The sequence below is a fragment of the Leucopleurus acutus genome, assembly GCF_964270905.1.
Source record: "Leucopleurus acutus genome assembly, chromosome: 8".
NCBI lineage: Eukaryota > Metazoa > Chordata > Mammalia > Artiodactyla > Delphinidae > Leucopleurus > Leucopleurus acutus.
In genome coordinates, this window is record NC_139151.1 from 25,259,526 (window position 1) to 25,285,086 (window position 25,561).

General features: G+C 39.1%; 1 pseudogene across 1 annotated transcript; it reads right to left on the minus strand.

The window, feature by feature from the left end:
- Window positions 1–4,511: 4,511 nt before the first annotated feature.
- LOC309964920 (PHD finger protein 20-like) lies at window positions 4,512–6,407 on the minus strand (annotated as a pseudogene). The gene is made up of 3 exons: window positions 6,049–6,407; window positions 5,227–5,972; window positions 4,512–5,194 (listed from the first exon to the last, which is right to left on the minus strand). The product of its transcript is annotated as a PHD finger protein 20-like (transcript).
- Between the last annotated feature and the right edge of the window lie 19,154 nt (window positions 6,408–25,561).

Consider the following 25,561-nt stretch of genomic DNA (forward strand, 5'->3'; position numbering starts at 1 on the left):
TTTGATATTTTTGACAAACTTCCCCCAAATCAAATTCTAACTGAAGTTCATTTGACCTCTAGCTAACTTCGAGGTTTTTCCAAAGACTCCTGGAACACCTCAAGAGAATTGGGTTTTTTCTTCTTATCAAAGAAAGATAAACCTTATTTGGTACATTAAATTACATGGTAAGCATTGTCAAGTGTGTGGTGATAAACCTTCTTAAGATATGGGTAAATGTCATTAATATAGATGTTCTAGAAATTATATAAAATTTCTAAAAGTTGAATAAGTCCTGGTAAAATGCTACTGATTCTAGTTATTATCTTAAAATATTGTATGCCACAGCAATTACCAAGTTTCTTTGTCAACTGCATTGTAATCAGAAAGTCTTTTGTCATTCACAAACAGTTACTGCTTTACTTTGATGCTTTTGCAAAAAATGTTTCATCTTCAAGAAGATTCATAGAAAGGACTTTTTGACAAGTACAGGTTTCTGATAACTTTCAGATCATACCACTGAACTGGGTAAGAAATTAAAGAATTCTAGTAGAAAATCTGATGGATTCATGAAGCTGTTAACAAAGGATAAAAATCAAGGACTAGTCACATAAAACTGAGTGAACTGATAAATATGGTTATAATTTTTTCGTTTTGTCTGAAATATGACATTTTAATATGTGTTTTCCAGATATAAGGAAACCATTCCCCTCAAGCTATTATGACTTACAGCAATTTGGTAAATTATATCTTTGTAAGTAGAACTGAAACATTTATCTTTTCTTTCTACCTGATTCCTTCAGAAATTGGAAACTCTTAGGTTTCTGGGAACAGCAGCCTTATCAGATGAATAAAAAATGCTACCTCCTAGCAGCTGCAGGAATCTTAAGATATTTTGGGGACCTCAAGCAGAGGAATCCACCCAAATCTATAGATTTCACAGGTGGAATCTGATGGCAAGCCCTTGGTGTGGCTTTCCTGGTCTTGAGAGACTTTTTTTTTTTTTTAAACACCTTTATTGGAGTATAATTGCTTTACAATGGTGTGTTAGTTTCTGCTTTACAACAAAATGAATCAGTTATATATATACATATGTTCCCATATGTCTTCCCTCTTGCGTCTCTCTCCCTCCCACCCTCCCTATCCCACCCCTCCAGGCGGTCACAAAGCACCAAGCTGATCTCCCGTGCTATGCGGCTGCTTCCCACTAGCTATCTACCTTACGTTTTGTAGTGTATATATGTCCATGCCTCTCTCTCGCTTTGTCACAGCTTACCCTTCCCCCTCCCCATATCTTCAAGTCCATTCTCTAGTAGGTCTGTGTCTTTATTCCTGTTTTACCCCTAGGTTCTTCATGACATTTTTAAAAATTAAATTCCATATATGTGTTAGCATACAGTATTTGTCTCTCTCTTTCTTTAAAACTGCAATTTGAGATTCCTTATAAAAAGGTCCAGCACAGCCAATTTTTTTTTTATTTTATTGAAGTATAGTTGATTTACAGTGGCATGTTTAATTTCTGCCATATAGCAAAGTGACTCAGTTATACACACACACACACACACACACACACACACACACACGCACACACACATATATTTATTTTCATATTCTTTTCCTTTTTGGTTTATCACAGGATATTGAATATAGTTCCCTGTGCTATACAGCAGGACCTTGTTGTTTATCCATCCTATATATAATAGTTTACAGCTGCTAATCCCAAACTCCCAATCCTTTCTCTCCTCTTCCCCTTGGCAACCACAGGTCTGTTCTCTATATCTGTGAATCTTCTTTTTGTTTGTTTTGTTTTGTACATATGTTCATTTGTGTCATATTTTAGATTCCACATATAAATGATATCATGCATTATTTGTCTTTCTCTTTCTGACTTACTTCGCTTAGTATGATAATCTCTAGGTCCATCTATGTTGCTGCAAATGGCATTATTTCATTCTTTTTTATGGCTGAGTAATATTCCATTGTGTGTGTATATATATATATACATACATACCACATTTTCTTTATCCATTAATCTGTCGATGGACATTTAGGTTGTTTCCATGTCTTGGCTATTGTGAATAGTGCTGCTGTGAACATAGGGGTGCATGTATCTTTTTTTTTCTTTCTTTTGTCAAGGTAATTTTTTTTTTTTGCGGTACGCAGGCCTCTCACTGTTGTGGCCTCTTCCGTTGCAGAGCACAGGCTCCGGATGCGCAGGCTCAGCGGTCATGGCTCACGGGCCCAGCCGCTCTGCGGCATGTGGGATCTTCCTGGACCGGGGCACGAACCTGTGTCCCCTGCATCGGCAGGCAAACTCTCAACCACTGTGCCACCAGGGAAGCCCAAGGCAATTTTTTTAATAGGTGGATAGTTTTTCTCAAAAGAAAACTTAGGTAGTGTACATATTTCTAAATGGTAACATTAATTAACAGTAATATTTGCAAATAACAGTTTCCAGTGCTCCAGCCTGGGGTTAATTCAACTTGACCCAGGAATTGGGGATGGAGCCCCTCAACATAGCTTTAAATTAGGGAAGCACACGGGGGTTATCAGAACTTGGAGTCACCCCCTGCTTCCCTAAGGACAAAGGTCACAATGAGTGAAATGGGATTATTTCCTTTACAAAAAGCATACAGTAAACTCAATAATGGCCACTTGGCAAAATTAGGGTAACTCAGTTTCTTCTTTCATCTTGAAAAAGACATGAGATTGACTCCCTTAAAGTTACAGCTTCCCCAGAAGTTATGCTCAAATGTGTTTTCAGGAAAGAAAAATCAGTAATCTAATAAGTCACCGTACCTCACAGTTGTGGCTACAGAAAATCATCCTGTTTCTTCCCCTTTCAGACAAGCTTCACACAGTTCTTATAATGTGGTCATCTGATAAATTATGCTAAACATAGATGCCATGCATACTCCTTGAGCGTTTCTTCCCACACCAGAAACACCAATATTAGCAATGGGAAACAACCTCTTACAGAGGAATTGTGTCAGCTTTATTACAGATGTCATAGCCACATGTATTCCCTCTGATGGATGAGCTACAGCAGGTTAACTTGTCCTAAATTCATTTTATATCAAATGGTGAGTTAAATTACTAGACAAAGCATACCCTGAAACAGATCTTGGTACAGAGGGCTTTGTGACCGCAATGACCTGTACCTTAAACCCTAACCATCCCAAAGGTCACCGGAGATACTCTCATTGCTTATTGAGATATTGGCTACTTCACATTTACATAGTAAATATTTGCAGCATATAACATTACAGATTCATAAACCCATAATTAACTTGTGAGTGTTAATGGATAGATGTGCTTTGATTTTTGCCTTTAGTGATAGGAAAACTAAATGGTAAAACGGGTCACTCCTCAAAGCATGGAACATTTTCTTTAACTTTGCCTAGTAAGGAAAAACAAAACAATTACATGTGGAACCGTAATCTGGAAGAATAACAAATATTGTCTCAAAAGGTACAAACTGTACCTGGACCTTAAGCAGCATAATCACCTTGATCTCACAAAATAATACGAACAGGAAATTTAAAGTGTTAAAGTATATTAAAACAATTCTGAAAATGCCAACTACTGAACATATACCCTTCGGGGAAGGAGAAAAGTGGCAGCAGATGTAGAATCTGGTTTGTTTACAACAATACAAAGTAAGGTAATTCCCCAAACCACATTCTTTGTAACAAATATTTACAGTGAGAGTTCAAATTTGGGGGAACCATTTGTTGGACATTAAATAGAACTGGTAAGCTGTCAAGAAGTGGGTAGAAAGTGCTGTCCTTTGGGTTCCAGACCCTGCCTGCTTCAGTTTGGAATTCCTCCTAGATTCTTATTACAGTGAGATTCTATTTCTTCCACGGGCTGTATGGGTTCTGCTACAAAAGACACAACCCAGCCAATTCTGGGGTGAAAGCATACAAAACTTGTCCCCGGTACCATGAAGTCATGCAACAGAGGTGGTGAGAAAGTGAAGAGTTCTAAGAAGGCAGGGTGGCCAAGGCCTCTGCTCCTTCCCAACCTCCACAGAATGGTGAAGTCACGACTTTCCCACGAAGCTGGAAAAATGAAAATGATGCCTGCTGCCTAAATCCATGCCAGGCAGAAAACCAGAAGGCTTGGCATGTGCCCCAACCTGACAGAAAAGTCAATTAAATAAGCCGCAAGTTGAATTTACAACTGTTTCTGACTAAACATTTTTGGCTCTCATTCCATTTATCATCAGTGGCACGATTTCAAGTGAAGTTTGTGCAAAAAGACTCACTCTCCATTCAACAATGTGCATAGAAGAAGGGAATTCCAAGAGTCTATTTGCTACCTTCTTGGTAGGCTTCAAGATCAGAGTGCCCTCCCTTCCAGCAGCCAAAACGGCCTCTTTGTCCAAGTCCATCACACCCCTGCCCAGATCCCTGAAGTCAGTCAGTGTCACGTGCATTTGGCATGCTAGGTTTATTTATTTAAATACGTGAAGCTCCTCCTGCAGGTGCCCCAGTATTGTTCCCCCATTAGTGTGGGGGTGCCCAGTTTCATGTTGAGCAACAGAGTGCGATCTGTTGCACCTTGCCCAGGTCCATCAGCAGCTGCTTGATGCAATGCTTGAGCTGCGGAAGCCTGGCCAGAGGCTCCGGGGGCTCCAGCTCCCCAGTGTAGTCCAGCCAGCTCTCCAACACGTCCAGCTCCTTCTCAATGGAGTCCATCCTATACGTAACTTCGTCCTGAAGAGACTCCACATGCGTCAGCAGGTTAAACTGCCACTGGTGCTGGGAGCTCAGCAACCCCTCTCCGCCTCTGTCCAGCAGCTTCCGAGCGGGGTCTTCCTCAGGTAGGACCTTTCTGGAGACATATTCCCTCACCTTTGGGGAGCTGGGTTTGGGGTCACTGTCCCCTCTGCTCCTGTCTTGTTCTATAGGAAGCCCAGGCGCGGAGAGTGGGAATCGTCACCATTCTCGTGGAGGGGGTTGACTGCATCGTCAAGGGCAGAGCACCGGGTCTCCACCACCAGCTTCTGTTCCACAGCAGGTTAGTAGGTGCAGGGCTTCTGCAAGGGCAGGGGCAGAGTCTTCTCCACCGCCTCGTTAAAGTTCTATAGCTTGGGGCTTCCTCCCTGCTCTTGGCTTCAGTGACATGGATGTGTTTGGAATGAGATCTCCCCTCCGCCAGATGCTGTTTCCAAGGCTGACACCACAGCTGCAGATCAGGATGTTCCCGGCTTCTTCTTCAAACTCCTTGGTACCGGATGATGTGTTTTGCAAAGGATCAGTAGTAACCGTATTAACCAAATCTGATACAACCAAGTCAGGATCTAGGATCTCGTGGGTCCCATTAGTGGACAGCCTGGAGGACCGTCTCCTTGATAGGTCTTTGTCAGTGTTTTCCGAGTAGTTTTTTTACTTTTCCTGGGATGAATTTTTGTCAAGCTGAGGACGTTTTAATGGGACTTCACTTCTTTTTGATATCTTCCATCTTCTCAATTCCAATGTTATTGGTTGCAAAGTTTGAGAGTTTGAATCCACAGCAGTAGGAGCTATGGAAGGGAGTCTGCCTCGCTTTCTTTTTGGCTCCCTCAAGTTTTCTTGTGGACTCTTCACAATGTCATTTTCAGGTTTCTTATCCACTTGAGCATCTCCAGAATACTCTCTGTCATTTTCTGAAATGTTCTCCTTATCTTCCTTCTTGTTCTTGGGAAGGCTCCTCTGACACCTTCCCCTTTTCAGAACAGATTAACTTTCCTTCTTTATCAGGTTGTTTGGGTCTCTTTTCTGTCTTTAAGGCTTTGTCCTCTTTGTCTTTCTTCACATTGGCTGTGGCTTTTCTCTGCTCTTTAAACTTCTGTCTTTTATCAGGAGATGATGAAAGACTTTTTATGTTCTGTTTCTTTAGGCCTAGCCTTACCCACAATATTCTGATCTTTCGAAAAAGCTTTGACATGAATATGTTTGACAGTCTGAACTACTCCATCATAAAATTTCACAGTGTAGGTACCTGTGCTGTACAGTATATCCTTGTAGCTTTTTCATCTATGAGTTTGACTTGATTTTCCCCATATTAAGTGAGATCAGTCACCATTTTAATAAAAATTGTCCATCCTTGTTAACAGCAGTGATTTTGGCTGGGTAAAAACGACAATCAGACCAGCAAGCAAGGACCTGCTCATTTATTTGAAATTCAGATGATCTTTCCTCTTCATGTAAGCCTGCTTTCCTCAGCTGTATTTTCTCTAAAGGGCGTAAATAAGTACTTTCCCAGCAGAACCATTCATCAGAATGATGGTTCCAACGCTTGAAATGGATGAGTACTTTTCCTTCTTCGTAATCAATATCTTCTATGTGAGCTGGATACCAGTTTTTTAATTGGTCCCAGGCTTCCAACTGGCCTCCCACTTCAAAGCTGATTCCTCGTCTGTTAGGTGGATGCTTTGTCATTTTCGGTCATCAATGGAGGCTGCCTTTATTCTACTCACAGCCCCGCTCCAGCTGCTCCGCTCTGGGTCCAACCGACTGAAGGACTCTGCGTGCTGCACACCACGTGACCCTGGGGACGCGCCCAGCCAATCCCCCGCCCCACCCCCCACATGCACCAACGACTGCACCAAGTGACGCAGCGCCTCAGTTGCCCCGCCCTCGGCCCCGCCCCACCCGCGCATGTATCTTTTTGAATTATAGTTTTGTCTGGGTATATGCCCAGGAGTGGAATTGCTGGATCGTATGGCAACTTTATTTTTAGTTACTTGAGGAACCTCTATACTAATTTCCATAGTGGCTGCACCAATTTACATTGCCACCAACAGTGTAAGAAGGTTCCCTTTTCTCCACACTCTCTCCTGCATTTCTTATTTGTAGACTTTTTAATGATGGCCATTCTGACTGGTGTGAGGTGGTACCTCATTGTTGCTTTGATTTACATTTCTCTAATAATTAGTGATGGTGAGTGTCTTTTCATGCAGTGCAGCCAATATAAAAGAGCCTGTAGGATCAACTTATGTAAATAATCAGACCAAGTTTATTGAAGTCAGGAATATTTTTCAAACAAATTAGTCTTTTTTTTTTTTTTTTTGCGATATGCGGGCCTCCCACCGCCGCGGCCTCTCCCATTGAGGAGCACAGGCTCCGGACGCACAGGCCCAGCGGCCATAGCCCACGGGCCCAGCTGCTCCACGGCACGCGGGATCTTCCCGGACCGGGGCACGAACCCGCGTCCCCCGCATCCCAACCACTGCGCCACCAGGGAAACCCCTAAAGATTTTAACAAATGTACTTTCATTTACTTATTTATTTATTTATGGCTGTGTTGGGTCTTCGTTGCTGCACGCGTGCTTTCCCTATTTGCGGCGAGCGAGGGCTACTCTTTGTAGTGCACGAGCTTCTCATAGTGGTGGCTTCTGTTGTTGCAGAGCATGGGCTCTAGGCATGGGGGCTTCAGTAGTTGTGGCGCATGGGCTCAGTAGTTGTGGCTCGTGGGCTCTAGAGATCATAGGCTCAGTAGTTGTGGTGCACGGGCTTAGTTGCTCTGCGGTACATGGGATCTTCCCAGACCAGGGCTTGAACCTACGTCCTCTGCATTGGCAGGTGGATTCTTAACCACTGTGCCATCAGGGAAGTCCACAAATTAGTCTTAATTTGGCCATATTTGGTAGAAATTAGGGTATTTTAGAGATAAAAAAGTGAACGTTTCAGTGGACATTAAGTTCTACTGTTGCTGTCTTTGAGGTTTCTTGTATTTACTGCCTAAGACTCACTTCCCAGTTGGCTCCTTGTTACTACATTACATTGTTGTAAAGTTTAATTGAATTATTAAAAGGATAGTCTAAGTTTGTTTCTAAAGCTTATCACAGCAATCTGTCTTTGGATGAATATCAGATGCCTCATGACCTGCAGATAGGAGATTATGCAAACTGGAAAACATATCAGATAAAGAACTCTGTACAGACATTGGAAGGAGCCATATCAGGTCTCCTTTCCTGAACTGCAGCTCCTTTTTCTGACACCCAACTTCCACTAACTAAGACCAACACTACTAGACCAGGACGTCTGAAATAGACAGCTGACACAAGATCCCAGATCAGGCCTGTACACTAATTACTTTGATAATTGCTCACACTTTTGCTTATGAACCAAATGTATTTCTTCCTTGGAAGAAATCATAGGTGAGTTTCAAAAATCAATCCAGTTGCTGGGTTTGTGGCCAATTGCCTACATCCAGCACCCTGTGTTCCCAGGTAGTCTCCCATACAGGTACTAATCAGGCACGATTCTGTTTGGCCTCCAAGATCAGATGAGATGGGCCACATACAGTACTCCTGGGTTACTGGTTACTTGTGGATTTCTCTTCTTCAAGGCTCTAATTGGATTGCCCTTACAGATTTTATTTTAGAAGAAAGAAACTCTAGTACTCTGTAAGATACTGCTGCCACCAGTATCACTAAGTGAGACCCTCACCTGGCCAGTTAATGGCACATGTTCTGAACCTGGCCATAAATACTCCTTTTCACTAGATGTTAAATATTGGATGGCTCTTAACAGGACCCAGGACTTATGGAACAAATTTTGGCCTTGGCTCTCCCCAGGTTGGTTAGGAAGATGAACAATTGGTTCCCCTTGGTCTCAAGGTCACCTAGGGGTAGGCCTCCAATCTGACTTTAATGCAAGTGCACTGGGTTTGATCAGTTTTCCAATGCTATGATCATTTGGCCATGATATATTTTTCCTTCACTTGGAAGAGAAGATATTATTACTCACATAGAAGCTTTAACAAAATGTACTCAGCCAGCTTTGAATGATAGTAATCAAGTTATCAGCTTGCTCAGTTTGGAAGTTTCCATGATGAAAAAGTGATCCTACAGAATCACATGGCCCTTGATATTCTATTTCCCAAGGGGAAACTTGTGCTATAATCCATGCTGAATGTTGGGTTTTATACCTGATATATCTTCTGATGTAACTCATCTTATGCCACATATGAAGAATCAATTTCCACTCTAAATGATCCTCTTCCCAGTTTAGGTGAAATACTAGAAAATTGGTTTAGTTTAGGAGGATCTTGGCTTAAACCTTTATTAGTGACATTGTTACTCTTATTGGCAATTTTGATTATTGTTTGTGTAACTTATAAAGTTATAGATTCTTGACTTACACACTGTATATCACCTACTCCTACCAAGACAATATCTAAACAACTTGAAACTATTGATCACATCTGTAGTACTCTATACATCAGTGAACATGCACAATGCACATGCAAGGTAAAATTAGCATAAGTCCTATTGGACAACTTGGAATTGACTGCTAGTCCTTGCCAAACATCTTATTGGTACAGTCCCCTGAAAGAAAAGAAAGCACTGGGCTATTAAGACCTGACAGTGAGGAACATGATGGGTGCAGGGCAGGTAAGCAACCATCGTGGCATCAAGGGACCAAATATTTGGTCTCTTACTGCTTTCTTTCAAAAGATTAATGATCAAAAGGGGGAAATTGATGAAATAAAATCCATATTTTATGGCAAGACAAGAAAAATTTAAACATAATATTTTCTCTGGTCATTTGGGCCTCTGCCCTCCCCTTTAGTGTGTATTGTGCATCTGCATTAACTAGACCTCCTTAGGAGATAATATGCCTTCTTAATCTTGTAAAAGGTCATGATGATCCACTATTTGATAACTCCTTAGGATATAACCTTCATTTTCAATCTTGTAAGAGGGTCATGATGACCCACTATTCACCTTGTATGTGCTGATCTGGATTGTGTAAACTGTCAGTATGTCATTTGACATATAACTGTTTGTCTCAAAAACATATGTAACTGTGCTTTGACCTCTAAGGGTAGAACAGTCCTCAGAGCTTTCTGAAAGACTGTCTCCTGGATTATAATCCTCTAATTGGCTTGAATAAAATTTCCCATTTCTTTCTTAGAGTGACTATTGATTAATTTTTGTCAACACAAATTACTAGAATCTGTTTTTACCCACAGAACATTTTTGACTCCAAATATGTGGATTTTCCACATTAACAATCAATTCTCCCACTCTCCAGACACCATCTGGGTGTTCTGTAGCTCAATTCAACACTGACACTAACTATATGGAGTGAGCACAGACTTCACAGGTTAAGGGATCAGTCCCACAAAAAACTTTCCACTTCAGATGCCAGTTGCAAGTCTGGGCCTCGCATACTTCTGCATAGTCAGCTACAAAGTCAGGGGATTCCCATGACCCCTCCTTAGGTGTGATAGTTTACCAGAAGGGCTCACAGGACTCAGGAAAATAGTTTATTTACTATTATCAATTTATTATAAAGTATATATTATATGTATTATAAAGGATATAATAAATAAAATTTATTAGAAAAGGATAAAGGATTATCAACAACAGCCAAGTGGAGGAGATGCATAGGGCAAGATGTGGGAGGTGGGTGGGTGGGCACAGAGCTTCCATTCTCTGTCTGGGTGCACCACCCTCCCAGCACTCCTTGTTTTCACCAAACTGGAAACTCTGTGAACCTCACTGTTTAGTGTTTTTATGAAGGTTCCATTATGTAGGCATGGTTGATTCATTCACTGGCCATTCATGATTAACTAAACTTCCAGCTTCTTTCTCCTCCCCAGAGGTCAGGGGTGGGGCTTAAAGTTCCAACTGTCTAGCCACATGGCAGGTTTCTCTGGCAACAAGACTGTATCTTCTGAGAGTCATCACATTAGCATAAACTCAGATATGGTTGAAAGGGGCTTATTATGAATGACAAAAATGTTCCTCTTACCCCTATCACTCAGGAAATTCCAAGCCTTTTAGGAACTCTGTGACAGGAACTGGGGATGAAGAACAAATATGTATTTCTTATTATATCACAATAACACAGAGGTAATATTAAGATGCTATGAACATTTTTGTATATGTCATTGATGGAAATATGTATTAATTTTCTCATGGGTATACACTTGTCAGTGGGATATTAGGGTCATGTGGTATGCATATGTTCAGCTTTAGCTGGTATACAGTTTTCTAAAGTGGTCGTACTTATTTATATTACCACCAGGAGTGTATGAGAGTTCTAGTAGTTATATAGCCTCATCAATATTTGGCATTGTCATTTTAAGAATTTAGAAGTTCTGTTGGGTGTATAGTGGTGAAACTGTGCAACTCAGATTGGGACTTGAATGCACGCACTTGGACTCGAACCCAGCCAAAACCCAGATTGGTACATGAACCCACGGTCTTTTAATTGAGATCACACACCTGGTCTCAGAACATAATGAAGCTCAGGTTCTTGATGTCTCATTGCAGAAAGAATTCAGTGAGAGACAGAGTGGTAAGTAAGAAGTGGATTTATTTAGAGAGAAACACTCTCCACAGACAGAATGTGGGCCATCTCAGAAGGCAAGAGGTTCTGAAATATGGGGTGGTTAATTTTTATTGGCTGGGTAATTTCATAGGCTAATGAGCATGAGGATTATTCCAAGTATTTTGGGGAAAGGGTGAGATTTCCAGGAATTGAGTCACAGCCCACTTTTTGATCTTTGATGGTCGGCTTTGGAACTGTCATGGCACTGGTGGGTGTGACACTTCTTAGCTTATGCTAATATATTACAATGAAGCATATAATTAAGCTCAAGGTCCACTGAAAGTCAAATCTTTGCCATCTTGGACCTAGTTGGTTCTAACCAGTTTTTGTCATGTCCTATGGCTATGTCATTCTTTTAAAGGTTGTGCCCTGCCCCCTTCCTTTCTGTGTCATTGGAATGTCATTGCATTTCCTTGATGACTAGTAATGGTGAGTATCTTATAGTTATTGGCCATTTGGATATCCTATTTTGTGAAGTGCCTGTAAAAATATTTTGCCCACTTTTTATTTGGTTTGTCTTTTTCTTCTTGATTTGTAGGAATTTTTTTTATGTATTGTGGATTTGAGTCTTTTGTCAGATATATATGTATTATAAATATCTTCTCCCAGTCTGTCGTTACTTTTTTTTCTTAAATTATTTTAATGATTCAAAACTTTTATATTATAGATTAAATAAATGCAGAATTACATTTCAGGCATGTTGTCAATTAGATACTGTGAATGACCCTCCAAACTAAACAAATAAAACATAAAGAATACGAAGTCATTTAAAATCCATTGCTAACTGATTTGTTAGGTAGCTAGTCAGACATGAATGGGTCTCCACCCCCTCCTGGATGGGGTCATCTTTCCCTCCCCCACCTAATTATACAGGTAATTAGAGAATGCCCAGAGATCTTCCCTCTTCTAGTCAAGGACCACCACTAAGTTTCCAGTCTTATCAGGACCAAGCAAAATAAAACCACCCCCACAGGTTGGCACAGGTGCACCAAGACCTAAAACGTGACTCAAAGTAACCCGGGGTTCATTATGCTGTATTTGGAGTAAATTGGCATTGCATTTTTTGCCTCCCCCTCTCCCCCATGGGTTTTTCTTGGGTGCTTATGGATATGTGCCTGCACACTAGGAGAAAACTTATATAACCTAAAGCTGTCAATCAACTTCTCAGTCAAATGACACAGGACACAGTGAGGGACCACCACTCTAAACAACCCAACCCTACACCCATTGCGGGGCTGCTTCTGGTTTCCAGACAGCTCACTCTCATTTCTTTCTTGGGAGTGTACTTTTGCTTTGCTTAATAAAACTCTTGCTACTTAAAGCACTATTCACAATAGCCAAAATGTGGAAACAACCTAAATGTCCACCGACAGATGAATGGATAATGAAGATGTATATATATATACAATGGAATACTACTCAGTCATAAAAAAGAATGAAATAATGCCATTTGCAGCAACATGGATGTGCCTAGAGATTATCATACTAAGGGAAGTAAGTGAGAAAGAGAAAGACAAATACCATATGATATCACTTATATGTAGAATCTAAATTATGGCACAAATAAACCTATCTACAAAAGAGAAACAGACTCACAGACATAGAGAACAGACTTGTGGTTGCCAAGGGGGAGAGGGGTGGGGGAGGGAAATACTGGGAGTTTGGGATTAGCACATGAAAATTTATATAGGATAGATAAACAACAAGGTCCTACTGTATAGCACAGGGAACTATATTCAATATCCTGTGATAAACCATAATGGAAAAGAATATTAAAAAAAGAATGCCTATAGGTATATAACTGAGTCACGTTGCTGCAAAGCAGAGATTGACACAACACTGTAAATCAACTATACTTCAATTAAATTTTTTAAAAATCCATTGCTGAGCTAGTAGGAAAGTAGCAACTCTGCAGAGAACTCCAAATGAAGTGAACTCAGATATCCTGTGAACTAATAATGTGCTAAAGCCAGTTTTTGCCCTGAAGGTTTCTGCTAACTCTTAAAGAATGTGAGCCTCTGCTTTGAAGACTTCTTTGTGCTACTTCTTTAAGTGTAAAAGTTAAAGTTCAGGGCATGCTTAAGGTGAGGGTCTCTGAAAGGAAAATCAAAATGGAGTCAGTATTGCTAAGAGTGTCTCTGAAATGGAACCAGGAAGCCATTAAGGAAGTGGAGTTATGCACTGCTCATCTCAGTTTGGATGGAATCTGACATTTTGACCTGATGAAGTCATCCAGAGCACCTGCCAGAAACTCAAGATACTTATTGGACCCTTACACTAATATAACTTGTAATAGTTTACCTATTTATCAGACCCCTACTCTAAAACAGCTCCTGATTTCTTAAGGACAAATATTTTCTAGCTTGCATCAGAGTCAATCACAGTTCTTGTCAGGCAACTTTTAACAACGCTGTTGCTTTTTATCTTTTTTTTTTTTTTTTTTGACTATGCGGGTTTGTGGGATTTCCATTTCCCGACCAGGGTTCGATCACATGCCCCCTGCAGTGGAAGCTCAGAGCCCTAACCACTGGACCACCAGGGAATTCCCATGGCTTTTTATCTTTTTAAGCTTCTCTTTCTCTTCCTTGGAGCAGTAATTCAGGGTTACCTGAATTTGTGTCTCTCAAATTGCAATTCTTCTTTATTTTAAAATATTTATTTATTTATTTGGTTGCTCTGGGTCTTAGTTGTGGCACATGGGCTCCTTAGCTGTGACATGTGAACTCTTAGTTGTGGCATGCATCTGGGCGGATCTAGTTCCCTGCCCAGAGATTGAACCTGGGACCCCTGCATTGGGAGCACAATGTCTTAACTACTGCACCACCTGGGGAGTCCTTCAAATTGCAATTCTTTTTTTTGTTTGTTTGGTTTTATTCTGGGGATTTTTTTTTATTCAACAGAAAGTCACAAAAATTATAATCATCCTCATCAGTTCACTCGGTCCCATGTAATTCATTTTTTTTCATCTTGATCTTTTGTTAGCACTTTTATGAATTCATCAGTTTTCCATTAGAGTTCTGAAAATGGTTACTCATTCAGTTCAGCAGTATAGTCAGTTACCAGAAATCTGTACTTGTCAGAGTCTTTTCCATGCAAATTGCAATTCTTAAGACCCCAAATAACTCTTTTTTTTAAAAGATTTTTTTGATGTGGACCATTTTTAAAGTCTTTATTGAATTTGTTACAATATTGTTTATGTTTTAGTTTTTTTGGCCACAAGGCATGTGGGATCTTAGCTCTCTGACCAGGGATCAAAACCACACCCCTTGCATTGGTAGGCAAAGTCTTAACCACTGGACCGCCAGGGAAGTCACTAAACTCTTCTTATTTTTGTTGACAGGACCCAGTCATAAACCTTCTGAGTAAAGCTGGAGGCTCAGAGATCTATATTTGAAGTGTAAATGTGAATAAAAAAATAAATCTCATTATGCAGAAGAGATCAGCAAAGAGAGTTGCCTGTTTGAAACTTGGTGGAGATGAAAAATAGCATTCAAAGATTCATAACACAAGCTAGCCAATATGAGTTTTGCAATTTGAATTCATGCTACCTGTGTGTGACTCAAAAAACCTCCAGTGTGGAATTTAATTTAAAATGGTCCTAGTCTGATAGCTCCCCCAGGTAAAAGTAACTCATCTTCGAGGGAATTCAGCTCTAATCTAGATATCAAAATATTCACAGATAGGGACTTCCCTGGTGGTGCAGTGGATAAGACTCCGTGCTCCCAATGCAGGGAGCCTGGGTTTGATATCTGGTCAGGGAACTAGATCTCACATGCATGCCGCAACTAAGAGTTCACATGTCACAACTAAGGAGCCGGCTAGTCACAACTAAGGAGCCCACCTGCTGCAACTAAGAGCCAGTGCAACCAAATAAATAAATATTTTTAAAAATTCACAGATAATATTCTGAAGACTAGAACAGTTTAAAAGAAATCAGGCACCATTAATGAGAAATAATAGAAGCAATGAACAGCAGGCATTCACCTATAAAATTCCAGCTTTGGGGATTTTAAGGCAGAATGTAAAATAACTTTATTTAATGTGTTTTTAAAAAATGAGGGAAGGTTGAATATATGAGGAGGAAACAAATCGATTTGCATAATAACCTCTAGAAATAATTGATATGAAAATCTCAAAATTGGTTTAAACCACAATCACATGCAATTAAAAAGAGAATTAACATTCTTGAGGATAGATTTGAAGTAATTATCCAGAATAACTTCAGAGACAAGGATATGGAAAATATGAAAGAAATGAAGAGATTTGGAGGAGAGAATAAGAAAGTCTGATCTACATTTAGAAGGAGTTTCTGAAGAAGATAATAAATAGGGAAAGGGCAATATCCAAAGAGATAATGCAGAAAAAAATTAATTATTAAAAAGTATTTTCAGGTCCAGGAAGCCCAACAAAGCCAAACAAATCCCAAGCAAAATAATCTACATCTAGATACATCATAATGAAATGCACAACCCCAGGGAAAAAGAAAAGGTAGTAAAAAGTAACAAGAAAAAAATCAGATCACCTACAAAGAAAAGGTAAATTAGATGGTTGGCTGGCTCTCAATTGCAACAGTGAAGAGAGGAAAATATATTCAAAGTGGTGAGAGAAAATATTAGTCAATTTAAACTTCCATACCCATCAAAACTATCTTCAAAACAAAGAGGGTAAAATAAAGTTATTTTCAGACAAGCAATAATAGAGAGATTTTACCATCAAAGCCACCCTCTAAAGGAAGTTCTAAAGATATAACTCAAGTAGAAAGAAAATAAATTCTTTTTTTTTTTTTTTTTTTTTTTTTGCGGTACGCGGGCCTCTCACTGTTGTGGCCTCTCCCGCTGCGGAGCACAGGCTCTGGACGCGCAGGCTCAGCGGCCATGGCCCATGGGCCCAGCCGCTCCGCGGCATGTGGAATCCTCCCAGACCAGGACACGAGCCTGCATCCCCCGCATCGGCAGGCGGACTCTCAACCACTGTGCCACCAGGAAAGCCCAAGAAAATAAATTCTTGATGGAAGATCTGGCCACATAATTTTGGTGTCTCAGTGAAGGATTCTGAAAATGCAGAGCTCCTTGTTAAAAAATTAAGGATTTCAAGATGGTAACAGCAGAACATGAAATCAAGCATGGGGCCCTTCTGAGCAGTGGGCCCTATGTGACTGCACATGTCACAGACCCATAAATATGATGCTAATCAATAAGTCTGTGAAACAATAATAAATTTATCTACTTGTGAGGGAGAAAAAGCAAGCTAGAATTAAATTACTAGACAATATCATAAAAATTGGAGGAGTTATTAGAGTACTCTAATTTTCTTGTATTGTTTGGGAAGAGGATAAAAACTGAATAATTTTAAACTTTGTTAACTTTGCATGTTAGAATAGCTAGGACAACCATAAAAGAATAAGTGTAGAGTATATAACTTCCAAATAAGTAAAGGAGAAAAAACATAGCCAATCCAAAAGAAGGCAAGAAAGAGGAAAAAAAAGTGTCTCATGACACTATGAGACAAGTTGAAACCACATAATAAATTGGTCTGAATAAATCCAAATATTCTGGTAATCACTCTATATGTAAATAGACTAAATTCCAATGAAATGACAAAGATTGTCAGATTGAAAGACAAAACAAAATCCAGCTATATGTTATTTCAAGAGATGTATAAATGTCATTATTATGCAGACATATTGAAAAGCAAAAAATGGAAAAAAAATGCCAGGCCAATACTAACCAAAAGGAAGCTGGAGAGACTATATTAGTATCAGGAAAAACTGACTTTAATATAAAAAGTTATTACTATAGATAAAGAGTACCATGTCATAATGATAAAATATTTAACTCACTAGAGATATATAACAATTTAAAATTACTACGTACCTGGTAACAAAAATTAAAAACATCCAAAGTAAAGATTGGCAAATCTACAAGGAGAAACTGATAAAGCTCCCATTATAGAGGGATTGTTTAACGCACTGGTTCAAATTTTAGTATACATACATCAGAAACCATGGAAGCCTTGTTAGAACACAGATTGCTGGGCCCACCTCTAGAGTTCCTGATTCAGTAGGCTGAGGGTAAAGTTTGAGAATTTTCACTTCTAAAAAGTTATCAAGTGCTGCTGATGTTTCTGGTTTAGGAACCACATTTTGAAAGTCACTGGTTTAACAAATGTTTCAATAATTGATAGATCAAACAGACAAAAAATCAGTAGGAGATGCAATATTTGAAGAGCACCATTAATGTTTGGTCTAATAGACATTAGAATATTAGAGAATACACATTATTTTAAACACACGTGAAACATTTATGAAAACTGACTATGTAGTAGGTCTTAAAGCTAGTCTTGGCAAATTTCAAAGTTTTGGTAACCTATAGGCTACATAATCATTAATTAAGCAATTAAATTAAGACTCAATTACAGAAAAATAACTTAAAAATAGCTTATTATGCTTGGAAATCAAGGAATGTTTTAACTCATAGAAGAAATAGAAGAAATCATAATGGAAGCTGGAAAACACTTAGAATTGAACGATAGCAAAAATATCATCAATTTGTGAGATTCAGCTCAAAATTAATGGGCTTAGCATACAACTTAAGGAGTCATGGATACAGAAGAATAAACCCAAAAAATGTAGGAGGAAAAAACAATATAGATTGGAACAAAAGTTAATGAAATAGAAAATAAATATAAAACAGGGAGGCTTTAAAAACATTTCCCTGAGGAAGGAACCCCTGAGCTGAGTTTTGAAGTATAAGAAGGCACTAGCTAGCCTAAGCAGATATCGAGGGTTATTCTAGACAAAGGGAAAGCATGTGCAAAGGCATAGCCATGCAAAACGGCATGGCATGTTTCATGAACTTCAAGTAACCTGGTATGGCTAAAGGAATGGGTGCTGAGAATCAGTGCAGGAGAGTGAAGAAAGAAAAAGGTTGTGAGAGGGGAATTGAGATTAATACATTAAAATTTGTAGAAGATATGTATGAAGAGATTTAAAAAACTTTCTGGAGGGGCGTACCTGAATGCTCTATGGTTTAACCTCTTTGTTGAGCTCTAACATGATTATCAAGGCACTTATGGGGCTGTTCCTACTAGAAGGGCAAGACTCGCTTTGTGGGCAGGGGAACACTAAGTTAAATAAACAAGACAATTTTAGCTAATTTCTGAATTAGTTTGCTTGGTTTGCCATAACAAGGTACCACACTAGGTGGCTTAAACAACAGAAATTTATTTTTTCACAGTTCTGGAGGCTGGAAGTACAAATTCAAGGTGTCAGCAGGGTTGGTTTCTTCTGAGGCCTTCTCCTTGGCTTGCAGATGGCCATCTTCTCCCTGTATCCTCACATTGTCTTCCTTCTTAAAAGGTCACCAGTCATATTGGATTAGGGCCTACCCTAATTACTTTGTTTTATTATCTTTGAAAGATCTTATCTCCAAATATAGTCACATTCTGAGGTACTAAGCATTAGGACTTCCACCATATGAATTTTGGTGGGACACAATTCAGCCCCAAACACTCTCCACTCTGCTCACCCCCAAATTCATGTCCTCACATGCAAAATATATTTGCCCTATCCCAACAGCTTCAAAAGTCTTAACCCATTCCAGCATCAACTCTAAGTCCAAAAATCTCATCTAGATATTATCTTAATAATGTATGGGTGAGATTTGGGGTATGACTCATCCTGAGGCAAAATTCCTCTCTAGTTGTGAACCTGTAAAACTGAACAAGTGTAGAGAGGGTGGGAGGGAGACGCAAGAGGGAGGAGATATGGGGATGTATGTATATGTATAGCTGATTCACTTTGTTTTACAGCAGAAGCTAACACACCATTGCAAAGCAATTATACTCCAATAAAGATGTTAAAAAAAAAAAAACCAAACTGAACAAGTGGTGGGCAGGCATAGGACAGACATTCTCCATTCCAAAAGGAATAAACTGGAGAGAAAAAAGGCATCACAAGTAAGTCCCAGCAAATCAAAAACTAGCAGGGGAAAATTTCATTATACTTTAAGGCTTGAGAATAATCCTCTTTGGCTTGATGCTTTTTTTTTTAGGCCAGCCAGGGTGGCCCTGCCTTCCTGGTTTACCAGGGTGATGGCCCTGCCTTCTTGGTCCTGTTTGACTTTAACATATAAATTTGGAGGGAACACAATTCAGCCCATAAAAAATTTCTATGGTAAAAATATAATCAATCAATTTGATAGAGAGAGACTGGGAGACAATGGATTAATTTATGTCAGGGAAGTCTTGTCTGAATATGTGACATTGGACCTGAGACTATGCTGAGATTATGCTCCAATAATCTGGAGGCAGATTTTTCCAGGCAGAGGAAATAAGACAGGCTTGGAATTTGAGAAATAGAAATAAGAGTACCATGTGCAATTTGAAGAGACAGGCAGGAGTATTGTAAACCAGAGTGAGGAGCCTAAACTTTATTCTAAATATAACAGGCAGCATTGGAGGCTTGTAAGCAGGAGAGTGGCCTTATTTCATAGGCATTTTGGCATTTACTGTACAGAAGCAAGAATAGAATATGTAAGAAGATATGGGAGTCTACTGCAGTGGTCTAGACTAGAGATTTTAGTGGTTTGGCCTTCAGTGGTGGACATAGAGAAAAGTTAGTGAGTTTAAGATATATTTTGGAAATGGAAAAAGACTGGCTATTGGATTGAATGGGGAGGATAAGAGAAAAGGAGGATTCTTAGCTTGAGAACTGATTGAGGTTCTCTATACTGGGATGGGAGTGAATGGGAAAAGAGTAGGAAATGGGGAAACAAAGAGTTTTGTTTGGGCCACTTTTGAGATGCCTTTAAGATTTCCTCATGGAAATGTCAAGTAAGCAGTTAGATATATGAATCTGGAGCTCTGGGGACACCAGTATTGGAGTTAAAAATTTGGGAGTTGTCAGCCTACGGATGGTATTTAAAACCATGTAACTAAACAATAAGGTATAGTTATGGTTAATTACATACTTTAAATTTCTTCAGATGATTTTTTGGTTCCCTTATTTAAAAAAAATTTTTTTTTGTTCAACCCCACATCTGTTTCCTTTTCACCGATGCTTAACTAATTATTTCAGAGGTTGGACTATCTCAGGAAAAAAGATTCAGACAATAGTAGTGGCAATAGTATATATTTAGTAGACCCTACAAACAAGATCTTTTACTTAAAATTTTTTTTTTTAATATTTTGGCCTTGCTGTGTGGCCTGTGGGATCTTAGTTCCCTGACCAGGGATCGAACCTGGGCCCCCTGCATTGGAAGCATGGAATCTTAACCACTGGACCACCAGGGAAGTCCCAAGATCTTTTAAAATAAGGGTTTTCTCCCAGCTTTACAGAGATATAATTGACAAAGAAGTTTGTATGAGTAAAGCATACAATGCGATGATTTGATATATGTATATATTCTGAAACGACTGCCACATTAAGGTTAGTTAACACATCCATCACCTCACATAGTTACCATTTTTTGTGTGTGGTGAGAACATTTAAGATCTACTCTCTTAGCAGATTTTAAGTTTACAATAAAGTATTGGTAACTTGTCACCTTGCTGTACATTATATCCCCAGAACTTATTCATCTTATAACTGAAAGTTTGTACTCTTTGACCAACGTCTCCCCATTTCCCCCAGCACCTGGTAACAACCATTCTACTCTGTTTCTATGAGTTAGTTCAACATTTTTAGATTCCACATAGTGGAATTATTTTAAGACCATGAAAAGTTTGTCTTTCTCTGTCTGACTTACTTCAGTTATCATAATGCCCTTGAATTTCATTCATGTTGTTGCAAATGGCAGTATTTCTTTTTATGGCTGAATAATATTCCATTGTATTAAAATAAGGCTTTTAAAATATGGGCTTTGAGATGAACTTAAATACAGATTACACTTGGAAAGTTCCCATTTACTTTTCATAAAAATGACTTCAGGAATTAGGGGGATCAAGATGGCATAGTAGGAGGTCATGGAGCTCACCTCCCCCCTACAAACACAGCAAAAATACATCTACATGTGTAACAATTCTCATGGAAAACTAACTGGAAAAACTGAGAGAACTCCTATACAACAAAAGCTGCAGGAAAGATTGCCACATAATTGGATAGGATGAAAAAAAGGCATCAGGTTGGACCTGAGCCCCTGGGAGGGATCTGTAAGGAAGAGAAGGTCCACACAGGGGGACCCTCATTCTGGGAAGTGGGCAGGTCAACCCACAATCTGAGCATCCCAGTCCTAGGGTCTTGCCTGCAAGGCCTCTTGCCTGCTGGGAAATCTGCTGAGACAGACAGAAGGGCTGGAGAAGCCTGGTTTTTATTTGTGAGGAGTGCACACATGCTGGCTTGTTAACAATCAAGGCAGAAAGAGCATTGCACTGGAAGCTGCTGCTTCGCTGCACTTATCAATTCCAAGGCACAACACTCTGGCCCTGCTCACTCCACACCACAGCCTGGCAAAAGATCTGGGCAAAGATTTTGTCTAGCTATGTGGAGACATACTAGGGCACCTGAGGTGTGATCCAGGTGAACCTTGGAGCCCATTGTCAGCATGTGCACAAGGTGGGGAGGGGCTGCCCTGAACATCTTCAGTGTATGCACAGGACAGTACCACAAGAGGGCACAGTGGCTAAGCTCTGCATCTTGGGCAGACAAGCCATGGGCAGGAGTACTCAATGGTTTGTTTTCCAGTGAGGGCACTTAGGCCCTGCCCACTCCATACCACAGCTTACACTAGATCTGGAGCAGACAAGTCCTGGGAGAAGTCTGCCACAGAGGCAGCCCAGATCTCGGGGCAGCACAGCCACCTTAATTCCTGCAGTCACAATGCCCTGACCCCCTGTGCCCTGTGTAGTCACAATGCTACTCCAAACCACAGCCTTGCACTAGATCTGGGATGAACACAAGAGAAAAAGAGATGCAACATTGGGCTGCTTCTGAGTGGAACCACAGATGCTACACAGGTGGCACATAGGTCCTCTGTGATCATATGGGCTTCACTTCCTTCAGCAATCACATCCTTTGTGGCAGGCCTTGCACTCAAGGGCAATGGAGCCTGATAGAACCTGAGCCTCAGGGCTTCTACTCCAAAAACTGGGGAGCAGAACTTGCCCCTGACAGGGCTGTGATAGCAACAGAGCACAGAGGAAGCCCTGCCTCATTCCTGCACAAGGTTTAAATCCCCTAACACCAACCACACCCATTCTGCACGGCATCCATAACAAAACCAGCCCTCACACAAAAAATACTGGACACACACAGTCTACATAGGAATGGCCCCACATAAAAACACCCCTTCAAGACCAGAGTAGATAACTGGTTCTCTTAAATTCAGAGACAGAAAAAGTTAAGTAAAATGAAAAGGCAGAGGAACTACTCCCAATTAAAAGAATAAGAGAAATCTCCTGAAAAAACAATGAATGAAACAGACCTCACCAGTCTACTAGACCCTGAGTTCAAAAATGAGGTAATAAAAATTCTAAATGAATTTAAAAGATTTTCAATGGAAATGCAGATCACTTTAACAAGGAATTAGAAACCAAAAAAATGAACCAATCAAAAACAGACAATTCAATTGTCATGATAAAAACCAATAGAGAAGCAATAAGTAGCAGACTAAATGACACTGGAGAACTAACAAGTGATCTGGAAGACAGAATAATGGAAATCACCCAATCCAAACAGTACACAGAAAGACAAATTAAAAAAAAAAAAGAAGAAAGTACATACAAGATCTATGGGATAATATAAAGCATTCCAACCTACACATAATAGGGGTTTCAGAAGGAAAAGAGAGAGAGAAGGGGATTGAAAATGTATTTGAAGAAATTATAGCTGAAAACTTCCCAAACTTAAAGAAGAAGGAAACAGATATCTAGGTATAGGAAGCACAGAGGGCCCCAAAACAGATGTACCTAAACAGACTCACACTAAGACATATCATGATTAAAATGTCAAAAGTTAAAGATAGAGAGGATTATAAAGGCAGCAAGAGAAAAACAAAGAGTCAGTTAAAAGGGAACCCCCATAAGGCTATCAGCTGATTCCTCTGCAGGAACTTTATAGGCCAGGAGGGAGTGGCATTATATATTTAAAGTCCTGAAAGAGAAAAACCTGCAACCTACGGTACTCTACCCAGCAAGATTATCATTTAGAATAGAAGGAGAAAGAAATAATTTCTCAGAGAAGCAAAAACTAAAAGAATTCAGCAATACTTAACCTACCCCAAAAGAAATATTGAAGGGTCTTCTCTAAATAGAAAAGAAGCAAGAGTCTACGGGAAAGGGGAAATCACAATAGGAAAGGCAAACATATAAAAGGTTGAAAATCACTTAAATAAGCCAGAACATAGATTAAAAAACAACTTTAAAAATTGTAAAATGACTTTTAACTACAATTAATAGTAAAAACATAAGCATGAAGGTTTAAAATAGGACATCAAAGTCACAAAATGTGGGAGAAAGGAGGATAAAAATGTAGATCATTTAGACTGTGTTTTAACTTGAATGACTATCAGTTTAAAGAAAATAGATATAGTTATGGGTCAACATACTTGAACTCCATGGTAAGCACAAATAGAAAACATACAATACATTCACAAAAAACAAAAAGGAAAGAACTCAAGCATACTACAAAAGAAAATCATCAAACCACAAAAGGAAAACAACAAGAAGAACAACAAAAGAGAACTACAAAGACAACTGGAAAACAAGGATTAAAATGGCAATAAGTACATACCTATCAATAATTACTTTAAATGTCAATGGACTAAATGCTCCAATCAAAAGACACAGAGTGGCAGATTAGATAATAAAACAAGAAACTATGATATGCTGACTACAAGAGACTCACTTCAGGGTGAAAGACACAAACTAAAAGTAAGGGGATGGAAAAAGATATTTCATGCAAATAGAAATGGCAAGAGAGTGAGGGTAGCAATAAACATATCAGACAAAATAGACTTTAAAACCAAGGCCATAAAAAAGACAAAGAAGAGCATTATTTAACGATAAAGAGATCAATACAAGAAGAGGATATTACACTCATTAACATATATGCACCCAATATAGGAGCACCTAACTATACAAAGCAAATACTAACAGACATACAGGAAGAAATTGACCATAACACAATAATAGTAAGAGACATTAACACCTTACTGACATCAATGGAGAGATCATAAGGCAGCAGAGATCCTAAATGGCACAAATGACCAGTTGGACTTAATTTATATCTACAAGATCCTACATCCAAAAAAACAAAAACGAAAACAAAACCAAAGTACAGATTCTTTTCAAGTATGCATGGAACCTTCTCTAGGATAGAGCACATACTAGGTCACAAAACAAATATCAACAAATTTAAAAGGATAGAAATTATTTCAAGCATTTTCTCTGAACATAACTGTATGAAACTAGAAATTAACACAGAAAGAAAACTGGGAATAGAATAAACACATGGATAGTGAACAACATGCTACTACAAATGGGTCAATGATGAAATCAAAGAAGAAATCAGAAAATACCTTGAGACAAATGAAAATGAAAACACAACCTTATAAAATTTATGGGAGGCAACAAAAGCAATTCTAAGAGAGAAGTTCATAGTGATACAGGCCTTCCTGAAGAAACAAGGAAAATCTCAAATAAACAACCTAACTTACCACCTAAAAGAATTAGAAAAAGAAAAAACAAAACCCAAAAGCCCATAGTCATCAGAAAGAAGGAAATAATAAAGATCAGAGAGAAAATAAATAAAATAGAAATTAAAAAGCAATAGAAAATATCAGTAAAAACAAGAACTGGTTATTTGAAAAGGTAAATGAATTCAACAAACCTCTAGCTAAGCTCACCAAGAAGAAAAGAGAGGTGACCCCCACAAAAAATAAAAACAAAATAAGAAATGAAAGAGGAGAAATAATAACTGATGCCACAGAAATACAAAAAATAATGAGAGAATACTATGAACAGTTATATGCCAACAAATAGGACTACCTACAAGAAATAGACAAATTTCTAGAAACATACGGCCTGCCAAAATTGAGTCAAGAAGAAACAGATAGTTTGAACAGACTGATCACTAGCAGTGAAATAGAGTCTGTAATAAAAAACTCCCTGCAAACAAAAGCCCAGGACGGGACAGCTTCACTGGGGAATTGTACCAAACGTAAAAAGAAAAACTTATACCTATCCTTCTTCAACAATTCCAAAAAATTGAAGAGGAGGGAACGCTCCCAAATTTATTCTGTGAAACCACT